Source organism: Aythya fuligula, chromosome 6 (assembly GCF_009819795.1).
Source record: "Aythya fuligula isolate bAytFul2 chromosome 6, bAytFul2.pri, whole genome shotgun sequence".
NCBI classification, from domain to species: domain Eukaryota; kingdom Metazoa; phylum Chordata; class Aves; order Anseriformes; family Anatidae; genus Aythya; species Aythya fuligula.
The window spans coordinates 31,603,208-31,612,937 of NC_045564.1; positions in this window are offsets into that span (position 1 = coordinate 31,603,208).

Here is a 9,730-nt window from a genome sequence, read left to right on the forward strand (position 1 = left end):
TGTTATTCAGTAAATAGTTTTATTTGGTAGATCCTATTAGAGAAAGAGAGTTTTATAGGCGGATAGAGCCAGAAGACCTCGTTGCACATCTCAGGCTGTGCTGCATGATTTGTTTGGCTGGCCAAGCCGCCGCCTGCAGCACGGGAGGTGAAGCAAGGCAGGGCAGCGAGCAGACCCTACAGGCCCTCCAGCAAACCCTGCCAGCACCATGGGACTCAGAGCATGAAACCCCACAGGGCTCAGCCACGGGCATCCCAAATGGCAAAGGTCCATGCACCCACTTTTCTTAATACTTGTGAGCAAACCCTGCCGGGAATGATTACTCCTGCTCTCTCTGGTCCTTTCATTTGGATGATTTTTTCTTCAAACTTGTGTGCCACTGTTGAGCCTCCGTTATTTCATTGCATTTTATTTCTGACAAAGCATTTCTGTTGGAATACTCACAGCTTCCTGCTGAGCACTGCTTTCTGACACCCTCTGCAGCCCTGGGGAGGACAGGACAGGAGCAGAGCCAGCTAAAGCCATATTCATCCTGCTGACCGTGTGGTTCCCATAGGGGAAAAACCCCACAGGTTACGCTGTGGCCCCCTGCATCTCAAAGGACAGGAGGAGCAGGTGCTCACCCTGCTCTCAGACTCAGCACCTGCTTCCCAGTAGGGCCAGCACATGCACTGGGCTCTGCCACCCATGGGGACAATGTTCTTGATCTAGCACTGGGAAGGAGGACACATCAGTGCCCTAAGTGGCTTTCAGTTCTCTTAGCACTTGCCATCAGGAGGTAACCCTTTAAGATTAAAAGCAGAAAAGCCGTCCTCCAAAACTGAAAGCAAAAATGAAGACAAGTGCTTTTTTTAGGTGGCAGCCTGCAAAGCCTGCCCCAACACTGCCCACACCCTCTCTGCGATCATCTCTCTGCTTTCACTTTTCCATGAATCCCCTTTTCTATCATCGCCCCATCAAGTCCCTGCTCTGTCTTTTGACTCTCTTCACTTCTCGGAGCTGTGGGATGCTTCATGTCCTTCTTGGCCCGATATCACGAAAGGTTACAAATACTAAATGGTGCTGAGCTACCGATGTGAATGTGTGCATACTCAGAGCATCATTTAACAAATCACCTCAACCTTGAAAATGCTCTGACTTATGCCTGTGCCTGATGATATGCACATGCAAAGTTCTCTGCTTACAGCTGCCTGCAGATCCTGCAGGTCAGCAACACTCCTAATTACAGCCCTGATGGGGCTCGGTATTTAAGGCTATGCTTAAAAGTGTTGACTTAATAAAATTAAATGCGTTAATTATTTTGCTGACTTGTGCAGGCAATGCACTCCTTTTGCACTTCCACTATAGACTTCTGGGAGCAGAAGCTGGCTTTTTGTTTAATTTGTGTATCATCAAACTGAGCCATGAGTCCAGGCTTCAAGGCACTACAAGGGAGAGAACAGTTTAACTGGCATCATTACACTAATTTAAGGCAAAAGGACTTTCTTGTGTGCCAAAGCACATGCATAAACTGTTATCAAATTGAAGCCCAGTGCTGGAGCCAGTTCAAGTCTGTGTTTACGGACTTCACCAACCCACAGCCTGAATATGTCCAGTATCAGCACTGGGGAACTGCAGTACCTGTTAGTGCTTACAGGAGAACACATATTTGGGCTACGGCACACCTGCATGGCAATATCTAGAAAAAAATACAAATATTCAAGCCCTTCCCTGTGCCCTCCTGGTAGTCTGACATTTCAGGACTGTAACATCAAGTAATTTCAATACCTCCAGTTTATGCAGTGTCTCAGTTATCCTTTAATAGTATATTTACTTTTTCTCAGAAGAGAGTGGTGTCTAATCACGTCAGGATTTTCTTAAGCAATTCTGCCTGGGGGTGAAAAGCATTTTTTGTACAGCAGCGATGGATCTATATGGCTTTAAGAGGCAGATTCTCCCAACACTCAGGGCCTGGCTTAGAGGAGGCTCCTGAACTGATTCTGTCAAGAAGGGTTTGCATTTTCTCCAGGGCTAGTTAGAAAAGGGGAAAATCTAAATGCGTTTTGACATTTGCATTTCGAGTGTTATCTGTCAAATATGCCAGGACCGGATCACAAATTTCCCGAAGATTGCTGTGGCTCTTCACAATATCAATAGCAATCTAGAGCTTGGGTACGACCCAAGCAGAGGGCATGTTTATGAAGTGCGGGGACAGATTGCATGTCAGGAAGGAGGAGGAATAGCGGGGATGTAACACTGTCCTTAAAATTGTTTATGGCCCTTGTAGGTAAGTGAGGTCCAACAGGGCCCTTTGCAAAAACCAGAGGGATCAGGGGGCAGAGAGGGTGCCCGAGGCCATGCCACCTGCTGCTACTGGGTAGCTTCGTCCCATAAATCCGTCACCCACTACATTTTCTGCTGCTGCAGAGAAAACCTCTCTTGTAGGAAGTCCTGGCCCTTCGCTTCAATGTATAGGTTGCATTATTTTGGAGCTGCAGGGCTCTTCAGTCTCCGAAATCAGGCTGGGCACCCACCTGGGCAGCAACAAAGGTGGCTGCAGAGGGCATCCAAGAGACTCGCATGTGCCCACTCAGACCAGAGGCAGCAGAGCACAGAGCCTGCTTGGATTTTACATCTCTTCGTATATTTAATCCCCCAGGCTCATTAGTGATTCCACCTGTGACATTAGGCAAAAGTCCCCATCGACCACGGGACCATTCAGGATGATTTCTGATACTCCAGCAGCATTCAATTAGATCTGCCTCAAGGTGATCTGCCTGCTCCGTAACACAGCGGTGGCTATTTTCCAAAGCACCGTATCCCAGCCCTCAGGTTTAATATCATGCAGAGAGGAGTTTGCAGGTCCCATTATTACATGAAATTAAAATTCATTGTGTTGGATGCATTTCTAGGCTTAACGTATTGGCACTGCTAGCAAAACAGCGAGAACTCACTGCACGCAAGATGCCGCGCATCACATTAGCTGCATTGATTTGCAGATGGGGAATGCACAAATTGATGACACACTGTACTCCAACAGTGTAACTAAAACGCCAATGAAATGTAATGCTGTGGAGAGCCCTGAGTTGTTCCAGCTATATTAATAGCTGGGCCGGACTGGGGGAAGAAGTATTTGTGTGGTTGTTGCTGAATGCTCAAGCCCCCGCGCAGCACTGTGACACTGGTCTGCTGAGCAATGGGTGACATTGGCCTTAACAGGAGCGTGTTAGTCCCAGGGTTTTGCAGGGATCACCAACTCCCTGAGCCCTGCTGCAAATGCTGTCAACCATTTAATTATGGATACTTAATCACTGGTAATGGATCAGCCCCTCGTCTCCTCCAAGAGCTCGTGGGCAGCAAAGCCTGAGGTTCAGAGGCTGGGCAGAGAGCTCCCAGGTAGCTCCAAGTTGCAATGTGAATACCTTCAGATGACATCCAGGTGGATGGGAATGGGCTTCCAGAGGTGTTTGCTTCTCATGTGGCAAATCCTTGTCCAGAGCCAGGGCAGAGCTTGGCCCGCAGGAAGCATGCTGCAGAATGTGGACTGCGTTGTTGCAGGGTTTGAGAGATCACTTGTGTACCTGATGTGGGACCAATCCAACATGCAATATTTCAGGAGGAACCAGGGTCCCCCTGTGTCATATGACATGCAGCAGAATTGCATCTTGCCTCCCCCAGGGCTTCCTGAAGGGATGCTCAGCAAAACGCTGATCTTAATCACAATTCAAGCTGAGCACCAGCCTCTCTTCTCCCTCCCCATTTAATCCCAACCTGGTCCTAGCATCCCCCCACCCCCCCCAGCCAATAACTCACGCTGCACACAAACACTGAGCTTTTGTAATCCTTCCTCTCCAGTGGGTCACGACATTAATCACTGACACGGTGAGCAGGAGTCATTGGCCACCACAAGATTGATGGAGTCCCCAGGGGTAGGTGGGATAGCACACAGAATGACTCCGAAAATATCGCTACCATCTATTTCGTAGTCCTGATGGATCTGAATATCAGCTGTGTACCTGTTATGAATAGTTTACTAAATTTAAAGGACTTTTAATATCCCTGTTTTAGCTGTAATTCCACTTTCGTAACGAAATCGAACGTCTTCTGAATCCTGTGTCACTGCAGACACCACAAGCTGCTCCTGTTTCAACATTGAAAAGAGGCTAAAATAACTCATCGATAATAAGGAAATATAAAGGGTAGATTCATTTTTTAGCGTCAGCAGGATGCCAGACCCAGGATGCAGAAACAGCTGGGAGTGCTACGGCATGACCCCCAAGCCCATGCTGCTGGGAGGCATCACTGCAGAGCCAAATAGAAACATTTCTCTTATTTAGATGGGGAACCAGGGGGTTCAGACAGGCATCATAGCCCCTGGGGGTGAGCCGTGCAGGGGGCACAGGGCAGAGGGCACCCTGGGCATCCTTCTGTGCAGTTGCAAACGCACCCACCCCACGCAAGTTCCCTTTGGAGTTGAAATCTCACTAATAAGACAGCTCCAAATCCTCAGCAAGGTCATCACAGGATGCTCAGTAACCACCTCTCATGCTCTGCTAATGGGCTGGGTAAATATTTAAATCACATCTTAGCTTCCTCATGAGCTGCTTGCAATGCGCCAAGAGCAATGGGGAAACTTTTGGTCTCTGTGGCCCACGGGGCTTATTCCTGCTGGTGAAGAGGAGGAACCGGCACGGTACAGGGCAGGGGGAGCTGGCTGCCTGCAGGATGGCTGTCTGAGAGCAGCACTTGTATTTTCCTTAAACAGGAAGATTTTTTCTTTCCTTTCCTGACCCAGGTGGGATTTAACACCTCCCTGTGCGGGTTTGCAGTGCCCAAGGACACAGTGCCTGGCACCCTGCAGGATGCTCAGCACCACTGGACTGGCCCTGCAGGGCAGCTGGGACATGGTTGGGACATGGCTAGGACACAGGTGGGACATGGCTGGGACACAGGTGGGACACTGCAGAGGCTCCTCTGTCTCTGCCAGGCTGAGCCAGGGACTCGCCGAGGTGTTTTGGTGTCTGCTTGTAAATATATCAAAGCACTTCCTCTTGATGGACGCATTTGCGGTATAAATAGTTATGTCCTCTTTATTTCACTCCAAGGTTTAATTAATATATAAATCAAATGCTTATAAAACTCACAAATGCTTGGGAAGATGTAAAATTTAATTAGTTTGCCCACACAACTCCATATGTCAACTGTTAGCTCAATTACTCTTCGCCATGAAATACTGACTGCACTTTCCCATATTAGTAATTTCCCTCTATCTCGGAGTCATGGTTAATCAACACCCTGAACTCAACACACACTCTCCTTTTAAATTAAATATTGAGCACAAGGAGCAAGAGCCTCCTTAATGAAATCACAGCTGGATTCTGCTCTGCGCTGAAACCCTCGTCCAGTATTGGAGCAAATTTTGGTCCCTAGGGTAGGGAGTTTGTCCTCCCCACCCCTGGCACGAGCACTCCCAAAGCCCCTTTCCCTTGAAAGCCATGGGACAAGGGGCATGGAGATGTGAACAGGGATGGGGACAGGGATAGGGATGGGGACAAGGATGTCACCAGGGCTAGTGGGAACCCCAGCTCAAGGCATCTGTCGCTGGGAGGAGGACACCAGTCACTGGATGTGCTATTGAAAAGGGTGTAGCAGCCAAGTGGGCATAAAGAAACATGGGGAGGGGAGTGCACTAAAGCAACCCAGTGCCTTCAGGAGAACTCCCTGGGTATAAAGATACTTGGGAAATAATATATATATATATATATATATATATATATATATATACACTTTAAATTAAGCCCTTCTTCACATTTATGCTGTATCCAATATATTTTTGCCATTTTTGCTGTGAATAAGAACTGCTCATTTTGCCTCAAACTATTTCCTTATCAATTGGGCTTTCAGGAGCTGGAGCACGAGCTGCCTACCCTGCACATGGCCCAGAGAGCACAGCGATGTGCACTGCACCAAGACGCCCAATTCTGACACCCGGGGGACAGGCTAATGCCCTCCTGCCACCAGCAGCAGTGCTGGGAGTATGAAAGCCTTGGATCAAGCGTTACCATTTCCCTGTATGTGGTCAAACCTCCCCCAATCCTATCAGATCAGTAGAGAACCCCGTTTCCCTGTGGTTTGTAACCCTCTCCAAAAAAAAAGTTAAAATTTTAAAGGGGAGTGTTCCTTTTTTTTTTTTTTTTTAACTATCCTGATACAAACAGAACTGGAACCCAGATGCAAAATAAAACCATTTTCATCCTCCAGTTTCTTTCTTCAGGCAATCAGCTTGTTTCTTTAATCCAAATTAGCTCTTCATATTCGAGTCTCATTTTATTTAATCTTCTTTTTCAATTAAATTCAATTGTCTGTGATCTTTTTAACTTCCCATGCTTCCCTGCATCGCTAATACTGACACATTTTACATTTGTTCATTTCTCTTCCCTTTTTTTGGTGGTGATCTTCTGGCCTGGTGATGTGTCTCTGAATAAGCCAGGTTTCTCCTCCCTGATGCTGGCCGAGCTTTTTCCACTGGGTGATGCTGGGGCAGGAGTGCAGCTTGAGTGGACCCAGGGCTGTGAGGCTGGAAAAGGCTTTCTCCCTCTGTCTGCCAGCACTGAGACAAGGAAAAAGCCACATTCCGCTGCTTTTTGAGGTGTCCCAAGCAAGTTCCCCATGCTCACTTTGTTGGGACACAAGTGCCGAGGGTGAATAAACAGCCCCATGTTGTATGAAAGAGCACAGATGTTGATTCGCGAGCCTCCTAGGAAAATTAAAGTAAGTGTCTCGAGGAACACAGGGTTTGAAACATCGGTTTCTGGTATCTGGTGGAGTTCAGGCAAGGTGAGACCCTGGTGGAGTTCAGGTGAGGAAAGGCTCCTGATTTACTCCAATATTTACTGCATGGCCTGCAATGAAACTGGGCAAGCTCTGGACAACGCTGTCAAAGTGGGATAAAGTCAGGAAAGCTGCAGAGGATAAACCCCAACACATACAGAGGTGATGCAAAGAGCCAGGCACATCTCCACCTGGCCGCTTCCCTGATGCAAGAGTGCAAAATGGATCTCAGAGCATCCTGCCCTGCACGGCTGCCACCAGGCCTGGCACTTTGCAGCAGGACTTGCTCAGCCATTGCCCTGCAGGTGTTTTGCTGCTCTCACCCTGCAGCAAAGTCCGGTTCTTTCACCACCAGCATCACCCTGAGGTTCTCAGTGCTTCTGCGAAAGGTTACAGGAACCAGCAGACCAGTGATCGGGTGAGACATTCAATTTCCACCACATCTTAAATACTAATAAATGTTTTTCTCTCTGATGAGGTGAAAAAGCCAGGAGCGTTCCCCTTGTGCATTTCAAAGACTGAAAGACCAGAAGGCAAAGAAAACAAAGCCCCCGATTTTATTATTTTGAATAATCAGAGTGTAATTGGAAAGCAGACGCTGTCTGTAGCTTGCTGTCATTAGGGATCCTGGATTTCTCATAAGAAATCCACAAGGGAATCGGACGCTGTTCAGGGTTTTGTGGCTGGTTCACGGGGATGCACCTGCAGACAGATCCCTGCCCCGAGTCACTGCATTGCACCAGGAGCAGGAAATTTGGGCACCGTTTGTAAATCCCTGCACAAAGTGGGTCTGCAGCAGAAACAGCAACAGCCCCTCAATTATTGCAGCACTGGTGGGAGCTATGATAATTAGGAGTTTCTGGTATTCTGGAAATCAAAGTGATTTCTATTCTCTTCTTTAATTAATTCAGGCTTTTATCTAAGAAAGCGGAGAAGAATTAAGGCTCTGCTCCAGGCAAAGTGCAACCATGCTGGTGCAGTGTCCAGCACGGTGAAGCTGCTGGACCGAGCATCCCCGGCCTCCAGTTCTTGGTGTTTTGGGAAAAAAAAAGAAGGTGAAAAGCCAGAGGGAGCCGTGCTCCTTGGCACATGTGTGTCACAGGGACCCGCTGGATGGGGACATGCGTGTATCCCCAACAGAAGGGGGAATTCCCCCACTGCCAGTGGGAATTTGTGGGCCACAGATAACACACACCCGGCATTATCACCTCCCCACGCTGAGAAGGGCGAGTCAAACTGCGTAAAAATCATGGGACTGCTACAAAATCATGTTTGTTTGTTTGGTTTTTTAATACAAATTAATGTTGTGGGTCTCTGTTACTTAGCCCTGGGGGGTTCATGCAGGGAGGTTTCTCTGGCTCACCCCAAGGGCTGGGAATTCACATAGAAAGACATCAGAGGCGCTTCCGAGGCACCCATGTGACTGTCAGAAAACGGCGGCGGCACTGTTATGGGATCTGTGGTGAAATCATGCGGTACGACGAGAGCAGATGCCTTTGCAATGGGAAATCACACACGCACGGATGGCAGGAAGAGGTTTCCGATGAGACCTCAGCGCTGGAAATGGCAGCGCCTGGCACCAACCAGAGCCGGTCTGAACACAGCAACCCAAGACAGTACACTGCAATTAATCCATGCGGATAATTAACAGGATCCAACCCTGATAATGTTATCAAGGAGCAGCCTGGAAAGGATGCATTTTGCCAGAGGCTCCTAAACCAGCCCCAGTGGTCTGCATGGTGGTTATATGGAGAGGTGCCAGCCTCTAGTTTTATATTTTCTGTATTTTAATATTCAGCAAATCAGGGCCCATTCTGGACAAGTTGCTTAATTTTGGGAGGTTTTCATACCCTAACCATTTGCTGCAGATTCCCACGAGCACTGTCCCCAGTCTGAACCTGCACAGCCCCAAAGCACCTCTGCTTTGGATTAAGCTATTTTCCTGCCCCAGGTAGATGCTCCTGCAAGAAACCCCTTTTCAACTTTCCACCGTGTTTCATTTTCGGTGTTTTTCTCCTTTTCCTACTAGATGGCGCCTGCACGACAGGCAGGGACGAGCCCCGGCAGCGCCAGCGCTGAGCATCTCCACCAGGTCTCCTCCGCAGAGAGCTGATAAAATACATTTTTCTCCGAAAAGCCAGGCGGCTGCAAAGGCGATAACCTGACGGGAGCTGATTAGTGGCAGGAGTCGGTTTTCTGGTAGCTCTGCGTTATGTTTTCCAACCGACCTCCCTGAGGGATGCTGCCAGCCCCCCAGGAGGTCCAGGGGGGGCTGAGGATGGGGAGCAACCCAAAATGGGACCATGGGGTGCACGGAGGAAGGGCTGAGGTGGGGTGGGGGCGGATGGCAGATCTCCATAAGCCACAAAGCAGTGGTGTGGATTTAGTGGTGAATTTGGGGTACCCGGATTTGGGTAAGCTCTACTGGGACATGGGCACTTACAGCCAAAGCATCCTCCTGGGTGTCACAGCAACACTTGTGTGTGGTGAGATGCATCCCAAATGCAGGCAGTTCACAGGTTGGAGTGATAGATGGAGGGCGAAATGAAGTCCCTAAAAAATGTGCTCACTAACACCATACACCCCTGAGGTCCAGCAAGCGGGGAGCAGTGATGGGGAGGAAGGAACCATCCTGCACCTGGATTTGGGGAGACTTCAGCTCAACGTCTGCAGCAAAAAAAAAATAAACTGCAAGGCCTGAGATACTTAGCAAACTCATGGCCTGTTCGGATCCAGGAGATGGAGAAAGTAATAAAACAGGTGTTAATCCTGGCACATTTCTTTCTGAAAGAAAGGTGGTGACATTTTGGTGAAAATGATGGAGGGGAGAATCAGAAAGGTTATTATATTATGAAAAGGGAGTGACAATGCAGGTGTCAGCACTTTGGGATGAGGGCAGTGGTCCCTGCTGAAGGCCATG